At 44.5% G+C, this 12,500-nt stretch overlaps 1 pseudogene; it reads right to left on the minus strand.

Annotated features, from left to right (window-relative positions):
- Window positions 1-4,831: 4,831 nt before the first annotated feature.
- Window positions 4,832-8,981, minus strand: LOC147031301 (uncharacterized; annotated as a pseudogene).
- Window positions 8,982-12,500: the final 3,519 nt, after the last annotated feature.

The following is a 12,500-nucleotide window of genomic DNA, read 5'->3' on the forward strand; positions in this document are numbered from 1 at the left end:
ACACAGAGAGACACAGAGAGACACAGAGACAGACGTGACTTTTGAAATCTTATTTAAAAAGGTATGAAAGAAACAAATCATAAACAATTTCAATCAATGTTGATGAAGAATTAAGGAACAGGAATACATGATAACTCATTAAAGTAGAAAAGATTGGTTCATATCTCCCTCCACCTTGCACAAAACTTCAACTTTGCATAATTTCTGAATGAAAGCATTAACTTGAGACATCTCTTGGTAAAAATGAAATTCCATTTTGAGACGGGCACGTGCAGAGCCTTTCAAGACCAGCAAGGCATTGCATTCCTCTGAAGTGTAAATTAACATCCAAAATCATTCTCTTCCGAGTAATGTTTGTCGAGAGTTTTGCTTCAGCGAGCAAGAAATTTGCAATTTGAGATCCGACATACAGTACACAAAATAATGGAAAGGAAAGCACAAACCAAATCCCTGGAAAATAAATTTCAAGATTTGAAAAAACGGAACCAGCCTTTGGCATCCAACATAAGCGTGGAAAATGTCCTCGGAGAGACGGCAAAAATGATATTAATCAGATAACACAAGGTTCAGTGTTTTAAAAAACACGTTTGAAGGTAAGGACTTGTGTGCGAGCCTCCACTGTATGTCTCCAGCACGTTTAGACACAGGTGACATACATGGAGGACCAGAAAGGAGATGATGGAATCCCTGCAGGCAGAAGTTATTTCCAGTGAGTGGTCAGTGTACTATCAGGGTTGGTAGAAATAACAACATTAAGACATTGCACATACAGAGCAGTCTTTGTACAAGTTTGGAGAGAGCAGAGAGGACAGAGGAAAGAGGAGAGATGAGGAGATATAAAAAAAAAAAAACACACCAGGGCAGTCGCTATTACTGACAGACTGGTTAGAATGAGAACCAGGGCAAATCCCCACTGAGTTTATGTTCATGGTTGGAGCCGAGGGATGTACTGGGGGCGCCACAATCCAGAGCATGCATACGTGATGACCATGAGAGTGTAGTTTGGAATAGTTGGTCGTGCTCCCTCTAGGTCTTCGAGTGTTTACATGTCAGAGTGTGTCTTTTGTAAGACCCAGAGTGCCAAAATAAAATGGTGCAGGGTGTGTGTGCCATATGAACCTTGTTAGCCTAATGGAAAAGGAGGGAGCCACAGGTAAATTGGGATGGGATTCGAGCCCGATAGACAGGGAAGGGGGACAACATGAGAGAAAGAGCAAATGTGGGCCCCATGGAGAGCCTGTGAGAATGGTGAATGTGGAAACTGAGGCTGCAGGGTCTCCATGATGGTCCCAGGGGAGGCCCCAAAAGATATGGGCAAATACAGAAATCAGCAGGCTGCCTGAGAATAGGAATAGGAGGGTATTTAGTGATGGTTTAAAGTGACGCTTTTAAATTGTGTGAAACGAGAATTGGAGAGAGGGGGAAGAGCGACAGAGATAGAGACAGAGACAGAGACAGAGACAGAGACAGAGACAGAGACAGAGACAGAGACAGAGACAGAGACAGAGACAGAGACAGAGAGAGAGATAAGATGGATACCGTTCTGGTGTTGGTGCTGATAGAAAGAGCAAATTAAGTGCAAAAGTGTGGTTCCGGGCTGGGAGTGTGGCCTGAGAGTGAGCCAGAGCTCAGAAGAAAGATGTTCCCTGGGCCCTGAGAGCCTTGAGTGGCAGAGGCCATGAATCCCAACAGCATGAAATGCTTAATTTTGTTGAAGGCCAGAGTACCCAAAGGACCCGAGGCGATGAATGCCATAGGGGCATCATGAGTGTTGGGAGTACAAGACCCACAGGGTGAGACTGGGAGGGCTCCACTGGATTCCGATGAGGAGTGTGGTATCACTCAGGCCTCAGGGGTACCTCATGATGCCCTCAGGGTTGCCAGGCTGCTCATGATGCCCTCAGCTTCGCACCATTTTGATGTCTGTGGCTGCTGTAGAGAACAGGAAAAAGGAAATTGAGTTTTGTGAGGACCCTTTGAGTCCAAAATTATTTATGTAAGAGAAGGCACACCTGAATCGGGCTACTCCTCCAGTGAGCCTGAGGTGGTGTGCTCTCACTTGGCTCACTGGAGGAGTAGCCCGATTCTGGTGTGCCTTCTCTTGCATAAACAATTTTGGACTCAAAGGGTCCTCACAAAACTCTCTTCCCCCTGGTTTTGTCAGTGTCCATTCTGCTCACAGAAAAGAAAAACCTCTTCTGCATTTATTCTGTCTTTACCCTTCATGATCATAAACATTTCTGGATAAAATCACAAGCTGGTCCAACACTTGGAGCATGTCTTTCAATCCTCACAAATCTCCCACTCTCAGTATATCTCTCGAAAGGACCGTCTGGGACCGTCTGGAACCCTCCCCCCCCCAATGTAATTTCTCAACAATCCTCTTGAATAAGTCCTTTCATTCAAGCTTCTGGGTTTCACGATCTGCCATGATCTTTCCTGGGAAAGCCACATTTCCAAGCTGGCCTCCAAAGCCAGTCGACGACTGGGAATCCTCCATTGTGCAAAGTCCTTCCTTGGTACACCTGAGTTCCGAACCACATACAAAGCTTTTGTCTGCAGCCTGATGGAGTACTGCTCTCCCCTTTGGGCTGGTGTTTCCACCTCTCACCTTTCTCGGTTTTACGCTGTGGAAACCAAAGCATTTTGGATCATTGGTATCTCCCGCAATGAGGCTGAGTCTTTGGGTCTCTCACTCTCTCACCACAGACAGGTCAGTGGTCTTTGTCTCCTCTCTGCCCCCCCCACCCCGCTCTGTCTGAGATATGTCCCCCTATATTTCTGCAGGGTGCTCAACCCCCTTCTGGTGAAACTGCCGAATCACTGCTCACCTTCACTCTTTCATTCCTCTTTTTCCCACCTCTGGAACAAACTTCCACACTTTTCAATCCCATTCTTTCCTCGATTTTTAAAACAGCTGTTCCCCACAATCTTGTATCTTCCCCCATCCAAAACTATTATCTTTTCTTCCCCCGTTAACCCCCCCCCCCCACCCTCCAAACCTACCTCCTTCAAATTCCATGCTTTCCTTCCTGAAAGTTTCCATCTTGTTTACCCCATGTACCCTACCCTATCCCTCTCCCTTCCACAGATCTTCTTACATCTCTGTTCCCCACTGTTTTGTGCTTCTCTCTCCTACCCCTCTTGTCTCCTGCTCACTTTGTTATACGTTCTGTGTGTTCACTCTCATATGAGCCTCGATAAGGTATCCAAAAAACCCCAAAAAACTGTGGTTTGCCCAAGAAGGACCGTGGCTTAAAATGAGACCCAGGAGTTTGAATAACTGAACTTCCTCAAGGGGATTATTGAGAAAGTAGATGGTTTGCCATGTGGTTCTGAGAGAGTGAAAGAGAGAAAGAGAGACAGAGAGTGAGATTTGTCCAAATTGAAAAATGTATTCCAAGTGTTTGACCAGGTTGTGATTTTGTCAAGGTCTGAAGAGGGAAGAGGTTGCTGCCTGCCTATTTGAAGAATGAGGGATGTTATGGTAGAGGCTGGAGTGATCAGCAAATAGATAAAGGGGATTTTCCAGATTCTGAGAGATTGTTGATGAAGATTAGGAAAATCTTATATTAGCACTTGCACGAGCCTCGACATTGTATTAAAAAGAAAAACCTCCGAGATCCTCTCGTAATCACCTTTATGCATTTCCCTTGTGCATTCCTCTTCTTCTTTGCAGGTAATACTGGGGAACCTGAGCCAGTTACATTATTATTTTTCTCTTTTATAGATACCAAACACTTTGATTTGATTTTTTTTAAAAACACAAAAAAAATTCAAAGCACAGATGTCAGGGGACCATTTCACTCCCAATTCCCAACATCTCACCATGTCTTTCTGCTTCTCTGTTGATGTTTCAGGACAAGATTACTTGGATGACAGCAACTGGGTAAGCGTACCAACATTAATGTCATGCATATTTGTACCAACTGATGTAATACCATCTCGAAGAAATTAAATTTTCAACCTCTCATTCATTTCTGCAGAGTGACAGTGATCATGAAACATCCATGAATAATGATCCAGGAGGAGATGTTAAAATCCGGACGATCACCATGGTGTGAAGCTGAATTCGATTAAGGAAAAATAAATAAAGGGAAAAGTGACCATCTCTCTTCTCCCCATCCCAACTACACTTTTCTTTTATACTTCCTTATCGAAAATCTGTCTATCTTTCTCTCATTAAAAATGAGTTGTTGTTGATCAAAATTTATTTTCTTTTCTTCGATGTTATTCTCTGATAATATAATTCATGGAACAATTCTGAGATATAACTTATGACAGCAAGAGTATGTAAAAAGAAATGTTTTCAAACAAACTTTGATTTTGTATCATCATCGTGTACCTTGGTATAATTATTTATTGAAGTTGAAAAATCAACAACAAAACTACATTTTGAACAGCATCACTTTATTATGTGTGGGCATATGTGTACATTTTATGAGGGTAAAAACTACAATGTTAAAAACCTTCAGGGTCAGATTATAAATATGTGTTAAATTTATAACTTTGAAAGCAAACCGTATGGGAAAACAGTTCAGGACAGATCGAGTTATTCATTTGAGTTTAGAATTACTTTTCATCTCATGGATATTTCACCTGCATCATAACTACAATTTTTTCCCCATGCAAATACATTCATACTGTTCACAAAGTCTGTAGAATGAAGAAAATGTACACTTCACATTATATTTGACATGTTCAAGAAAAAAAATCCTTTTTCCCCCCTCATTGGTTCTTGCTGTCAAAATATGACACTTTTTTTTTTTGTTAAACAATTTGCACTTTGTTGATTAACTCTTAATCAGTGTACATAATGTGTTTTTAAAAAAAATATTATTATTCGCTTACTTAAATTGACATCACTTTCAAATAAATGCAACTTTGCCTTCAAAATATGTCACATCTCAGTGAAACACATTCTCTATTTCCCACATCATTTTAATGCTCTGACTCGTGTCACCAGTTGTTCTGGACAACATACAAATAAAGCCTCACTCTTTGGAAAGAGTGGTGTTTAGGCCTATCAATAATGAATCCATCCATCCATCCATCCATTAACTACATTGTATCATACAGGGTGGACCACAAAAAAAAAAAAAATGGAACCGATCTTCCCTCCAATAACTTACTCCCTTCCAATGATATCCTCTTACTTTTTGCAGGTGTGCAAAGTGGAGTTCGTGTATAGTCAGCAGATTTGGATTTAGTCAAGATAGCCCCAATTCTTCAACATGCCATGAACAACAAAATAAACTAGCATCTGTTGAAGACAAAGTCTTCGATATCCCCCGCCATAGTAAATGAGGACAAGTAGCAAAAGGCACCAGTTCAATTTATTCTTGATGTGTGTACCAAATTTCATAAAGAAATAGTTAATAGCTTTGCAACTATGCTCTGGAAACAAAGGTTAACCTCAATTATTTCTTAATACCCAACTTGTTTCCATGGAAAGTGACAGAAATTTTGTGGGGGGAAATCTCTAAATATCCAAAGGCACCAGTTCACCACTTGCTTGATATGTGTACCAAATTTTGTAAATATATCTTGAGGGGATTTGTAGTTAAGCTCCGAAAACGAAATGTGACGGACGAACGTACGGAACCCATTTCTATATTAGACTATAGGGCATGTAGTCAAAATCCCTTCAGAAAGTGCTTTTTGTGGTCTCCACAGTCGAACTACATATATTATGTCTTTTTTTTTAATATAGGTCTTAAAATATAGGTATTGCATGTCTTATCAATATACCCTTTGTTCCCACGCTCAAAAAGTGGAGCATTTATTAGTAATTCCCGCCTAAAAATAATGCGTCAAACAAGTAATGTTTTTTAATGGGGTACTATGGGTCAAAAAGACCTGACTACATTCAAGAGGTATTATCTTGCCAATGTTTTGACAAATGATATATTGTTTGGTATCAACATAATCATATAAGTGTCTAGTTTTAAGAAATACATTAATTAGCGCAAGTCAAGGTCAATCTTTTTCGTGACCCGAGGTCAAATGTCAATGACCTTAAATTTGGGCTAAGGTAAAATAAAAAATTTGCTCATAAATTTGTACATATTTACAAATATCAGATCATGCTGTAACATCACCAAGTTTATAGGTTAGCAAGCTGTGATCCAATGGAGAGATTTTGAAAAATATATTTTGCATGTTGCTATGGCAACGGTTTGCCAAATTTTGTGATTTTTTCTTGCTGATGAACTATTCGGACTACCATAAATTCTGAACTCAAGATATTTTCCAAAAATGCTCTCATTAGATCACCGTATATAAAACAATCAACAATTGTGCCAATTTTAAAGGATGTAGCCCACTCACAACCGAAAAAAAATTACGATTAAATCACGAAAAGCTGAAAAACGATAGAAGCCGATAAAGATTCGCATCAAAATGGTCGATGTTACATTTTGCAGATCGAAGTAATGAATGTCTGTTTACATGTCAGCACATGCAGCTCAGTGGGTGAATGCATTTAGACAATATTTAGATCAACAGATGGCAGTATTTTTATTCAATAGGTAGCAGGACATGCTGTGAACATATAGAAACACTTAGACTCGATTTACAATTGTAAAACTTGCTTGAAAAGGGGTCATTTTTAGACAAAAATTACAACCGGAAGTGGATTTTTAGCACTTCCGGTTTGTAAAAAATGAGACTAGGGTTGTTAAATTGCACTTAAAAAGTAATGTTTGGTAATTTTTTGGAGGAAAAATGTATGGATCCAACAAGATTAATATTGTATGGGTACAAAAAACAAAAAACAAAAAATATCCATCTCTCATAGTCCCCATTAAAAGGGAACGCGGGTGTTGCAAGTGAGAGCAACAGATATGCTGTTTAAAATGGTTTCTTTACACAGTATTCCGGAGTTATAATCCCATGTAAGTTTACCTTACCATTAAAAAGATTCTTCCTCTTCAAAGTTTTCTTCATCGAAGCAGATATCTCCAACTTCATCCATTTCTTCTTCACTTTCTTCAGCATCGTCATCGCGTACATGCATGTTGTCACAGTTCTTGCACTCGCACAGTTCGGTACAACATAGCCCCAAAGACACACAACACTGGTCATCTGCATCTGATGCTTTGCACTTGGACTTTTTGCAGGTGCAGCGTGAGAGTTCAAGAATGCTCTGTTGAGCAGGTAGCATTTCCATCCAGTTTATTGAGAGGCTGCCATCGATCAATTTCCAACCATGTCCAGCTGGTGATGGGATATCTGGGTGATTGTCAAAGCTGCGTTTGCAAACAGCTGCCTGGAAGTTGGCTCGTTGTACGTGTTTGATGAGGGCATCTCGGTTTGGTGGCATGACACTTTCGTTTCTTGTAGCCATCGAAAACATAGAATACCGTGCATCGTTGACATGACTGTACTCCTGCTGGCAGTAAAGCTTGCAAACGAAATCCTCCAGTAAAGAAACAAGCTCGTCTGTTACGGAGAAAGACTTGCCAAGCATTTGACACACATGGGAAAAGGATTTATTTTAGGTGAGAAGTTTGATTGCTTTTGTTTTCCCTTTGCCGTAAAAGGAACTTACAGAATCGCATCCTGTGAAACAGTGGAGACCTATGATGGCTTTTGCGATGTCATTTCCAAGCTCCTGCTGTATGGCCTGCAAGTCAATGGTATGTACATTGTCATCTCTGCCAGTGTGGAAATACAACTGGGAACCCACAAGGTGCGATTCAAGTGCCACACCAATAACAAACACGTCAGTGTCTGGGCTTTTGATGATGATGCTTCTGATGCCTTGGGTGCTGATGTAATGTGCATGTAGGAGCATCCTGTGCAAACCCGTGAGTATCTTGTCGCTGAACGGCAAAGTGTCCACTGACCAATTCTTTGTAGATGTACTGATGTGAAGTAGGTAGCTGGCTCATCTCAAACCAATAGACTGGGAGGTAACGTGAGTAAGTTGGTTCGGTCATAGGCAAATATCCACGGTAGGAGTGCCCGAACTGCAGCAAGATGAAGGTGCCAGTTTCCTTCCCGTGTCAGGTCAGGTCAGGTATGGGAGCATGTGCCAGAACAGCGCGTCACTGCGTCCACTTTCCGCCGGTACTCCAGGGGCCTCCGTCTGGCCATCCCCCAGGCAGATGCCAGGCCCATCCCCATCTCCTTGAGATGATGGTCAACCTGCTGCAACCATGAGGCACGTGGTCGGCCCACTGGCCTCCTCCACTCATGAGACTCCCTCGCTGAGAGAATCTGGTGAGCAGGATCAGCGTCAGGAAAACGAGCCACATGTCCATACAGCCGCAACTGACGCTCACGGACTATGCAGGTAACAAATCTCATCCGAGTCTCTCTCAGCAACCGCTCGTTGGATACAAAATCCGACCAGCGATAGCCAAGGATTCTCCGAAGAGACCTGGTACCAAAGGAATTAAGTCTCCATCTCAGATCCTTGGTCAGAGTCCAAGTCTCGCACCCATAGAGCAAGACTGGAAGTACCAAGGACCTGAAGACTCGGACTTTCGTCCTCCCGCACAGGTACCGGCAGCGCCACACACCATGATCCAGTGAATCCATGACTCCCCAGGCCCGACCCAGACGTCTATTGACCTCTGACTCGCAGCCAGCAGAGACATGAATATCACTGCCAAGGTAAGTGAATCTCTCCACGACCTCAACATCCTCACCACAAACAGGACAGCAGCATCCAAGATGTCACCGAAAGCCTGGATCTTAGTTTTGACCCAAGAAACCCGTAATCCCAGCGGCTCCGACTCCTCATTCAGCACCTCGAGGGCCCCCAAAAGGATGTCTAAAGTCTCCGCAAAGATGACTGCATCGTCTGCAAAATCAAGGTCCGAGATCTTGACATTCCCAAACGATGCACCGCAACTTGATCTCTCCGACATCCTCCCTAAAATCCAGTCCATACAAGTGCTGAAAAGTGTGTGGGCAAGTACACATCCCTGACGAACTCCAGTAACAACTGAAAATAAGTCAGAGATGGTACCACCACACTTCACAGCACTCTCAGCACCAGAGTAGAGTTCAGACATCAGATCGATCAGTTTTGGTGGCACCCCACGAAGACCAAGAATCCTCCAGAGGACATCCCGATTCACTGAATCGAACGCTTTACAGAGATCAACATAGGCTGCAAGCAGCCCCTGCCGAAACTCTCGTCTGCATTCGGTGAGGACACGAAGTGCAAGGATACGGTCAATCGTTGACCTCTTTGGTGTAAAGCCTGACTGCTCTGGACGCTGGTGCTCAAGCAGATGGTGGCGAACCCTATCAAGAATTATCCGAGCAAAGACCTTGCCCGGCACTGAGAGCAGCGTCATCCCTCGGTAGTTGTTGCAGTCTTGGCGATCACCCTTCCCTTTCCAGAGAGGAACAACAAGGCCCCTCTTCCAGTCAGTTGGGATGATGCCTGTGTTCCAGGCAGAGCACAAAACTGCATGCAACGACACGAGTGCAGCATTTCCACCAGCCTTGAGAAGTTCGGCATGGATGCCACAGATCCCTGGAGCTTTGCCCCGTGTCAACTGGTTCACCGCAGCCCGTGTTTCCACAAGCAAAGGTGGACCACAGTTGATTTGAGGGTCAGCAACAGGGATTGTAACACCCTTGACGTCCAACTCGACAGCTGGGGGATCAGCCTGGTACAACCGCTCAAAGTAACCGGCCCAGCGGGCCTTCACTTCACACTCCTCTGTCAAGAGCCTACCACTCTGCTCGAACTGCAGTGCTCCGAGGGATGGGCTTGGATGAACGTAATGCGCGAATTCCCCTGTAAGCGGGACGAGAATCACCTGTCCACAGGTGATGCTCTACCCCCTCACAGATTCCTCGCACATAGGCCTCCTTGTCCACCCTCAGTGCACGTACAGTTTTACGCCTCAGCTCCCTGAACAGCTCAGCTCTGCCATTCAGCCTGGCCCTGCGACTCTGATCAATGGTATCCAGTGTCCCTCGAGAGACAAAATTCTTCTTTGCCCTGCGGTGAGTTCCAAGACATCCACCGGCAACATCAAGGACGGTGGTCTTGAAGGCGCTCCACAACTCTTCAGGACCCCCCAAAGCACCCAGACCCCCAAGTGTCCACTCAGCCTGTTCGCAAACTCCTCAGCTACTCTCTCATCCCTGAGCTTGGCAACATCCAGCCTAGGCTGGGATGGTACCATTCTCCAGGATTTAAGGTGCAGCTTTAGAGTTGCTACAACAAGCCTGTGGTCAGTATTGAGGAACTGAGCACTCCGGTAGACCCTGCAGTTCTGGATCATCCTCCAACGACCGTCAATGAAGACATGGTCAATCTCCTTTGCCACACCGCCAGCGTTGGAATACCAAGTCCAGCGATGAGCTTGTGGGCGCTGAAACCATGAACCAGCCACCCTAAGTCCATGACTTCTTGCAAAGTCAAGGAACTTAGTGCTATTCTGGTTCATATTTCCTGACCCATGGGGACCAACACACACCTCATAACCATCCCTATCAGTTCCAGTCGATGCATTGAAATCCCCCAAGACTAGAAGTGTATCTCGTCTGGGGCACTGATCAACCACAGACTCGAGTGTGGCATAAAATGCATCCTTCACGGTGAGATCACTCACCTCAGTCGGAGCATAAACAGAGACCAGGGAAATGACACCTAAGGAGTGACGAATCCTTAATCTCATAATACGCTCGTTGACCGGTGTTACCTCAATTATCATTGGGGTCAGCTTATTGGACATAGCTACAGTAACTCCTTGGGTATGGTAACCATCAGAGCGACCAGACCAATAGTAGGAGAAACCACCCACCATTATCTCGCCGCAATCCGGTCTCCGAACCTCAGAGAGAGCTGCAATCCCGATGTCCAAACGCTTGAGCTCAGATGATAACAGAGACAGGTGATCATCCTCTCTTAGGGATAGGACATTCCAGGCACCCACCCGAAGGGACCGCCTCAGGTTAACCCAAGGAGACCGCTGTCTGGTGGACGACACCTCAGCACCACTCCGACACACTCTCCCGCAATCTGACCCAGGGATGTTACCCCGTGGTTTCCCTCCGATCAAAGATTGGGTGTCCCGAAGGCTTTGCCCCAATCCCGTCATCCGGTGAGCTGCCCTGCGAAGGGAAGCTGCACAGGAGGTACTCCCACGGAGTGGGTTTTCAGATTTTTTTTGCGTTTTTACGTTTTGCGGAATGAAGGGTTTTACGGTGGCTGGAGTGCAAATCCTGCCACCAACCTCCTAATAAGAAGTAACCCAACTGCAGGAGGACGTCTGCAGACACAGTTGGGCACTAGATATGGATGGCTGTTGGCTTACAAGGAGCTCCTCCGCCCTTTGACAGGTTTTGTTTTTAATCCTGCTGGGTGTCCATATCCAAACACCCCCCTCACCACAAAACCTGGTGGGGGAGACGGTTTAGTCGCCGACAACCCGACCATGGAACAGGTTAGTACAGGTTTACATGGTACCTGTAGCAGGTCACAGATCAAACCTGACCTGACTGAGGGATCCCGTGTCGCCCTGATGAAAAGGAGGATGTCCTCTATCATTTCCAGGTAGGAGTTCCAAAAAGCAAAGGTAGCATTCTTGTTCCCCTCTGTGATGAAACTGTCATATTCATTCATCATGGCCTGAAAGGATGCGCCTTCCACATGCTGCACATACTGGGTGACATTCTGATGCTTCTGTTTAGCAGTTTGGGCACGTTTTTGCTTGGTAAAATCAGTGAAATACCGGTAACACACTGCGTGGCAATTCCCATTTTCAGGGACCGGCAATGCACTTTCACATGCGCTGCAGTGTAGACCATGATCGCGGACGAAAGACCGCGCTAAATCGGCCTGGTTTCCCACCAAATCGCTCCAAATATCTACAGCACTCAAGAATGTTCTCCATCTTTTTTTGGTAAATGGCACAATATCACCACCGGCACCTGGAACATGTGCATAACACCTATTTTTTTACACCAAATTTGACACCAACTGATGCCATTGTCACCGATACTTTTCACCAAACAGCATCTGTTTACACACGTGACCCGCTATTCGCCGTACCGCAGCACTCTCGTACGATGTTGCTGATTGGCTCCTTTTCAAAAATGAAAAATCGCAGCAACGTTGATAAATGAAACGTACAATTTTATTGGATAAATATCGAGATAATTATTTTACCGACGAAATATTAGTTGTTCTAACCTAAAATTCAACAAAATGCTCCAACCGATGATGCGGGAATATGAATGATAATTCATAAAAAATATTTAACTTAATAATAAAATAAGTTTTATTTAGTCGGGAGATGGAGACCACAAGACAAGCTATTAGGACCACATGCCCTATCGTCTAAGAGGAGAAATCCAACGCGATGATCCAGGCAGGAGAGAGAGAGAGAGAGATAGAGCTCAAACACGACGTCCACCAAGAGAGCGAGCCCACGTGCGGTCCGCCCTATATAGCGCGGAGCTCCGCCCCTTCGCTCCACCCCCTTTTGGCTCCGCCTCTCCTCTAGCCCTTTCTCGAAGCTCCT

This window comes from Eptatretus burgeri, chromosome 2 (assembly GCF_056783735.1).
Source record: "Eptatretus burgeri isolate ZD-2024b chromosome 2, Ebu_testis_v1, whole genome shotgun sequence".
Lineage (NCBI taxonomy): Eukaryota > Metazoa > Chordata > Myxini > Myxiniformes > Myxinidae > Eptatretus > Eptatretus burgeri.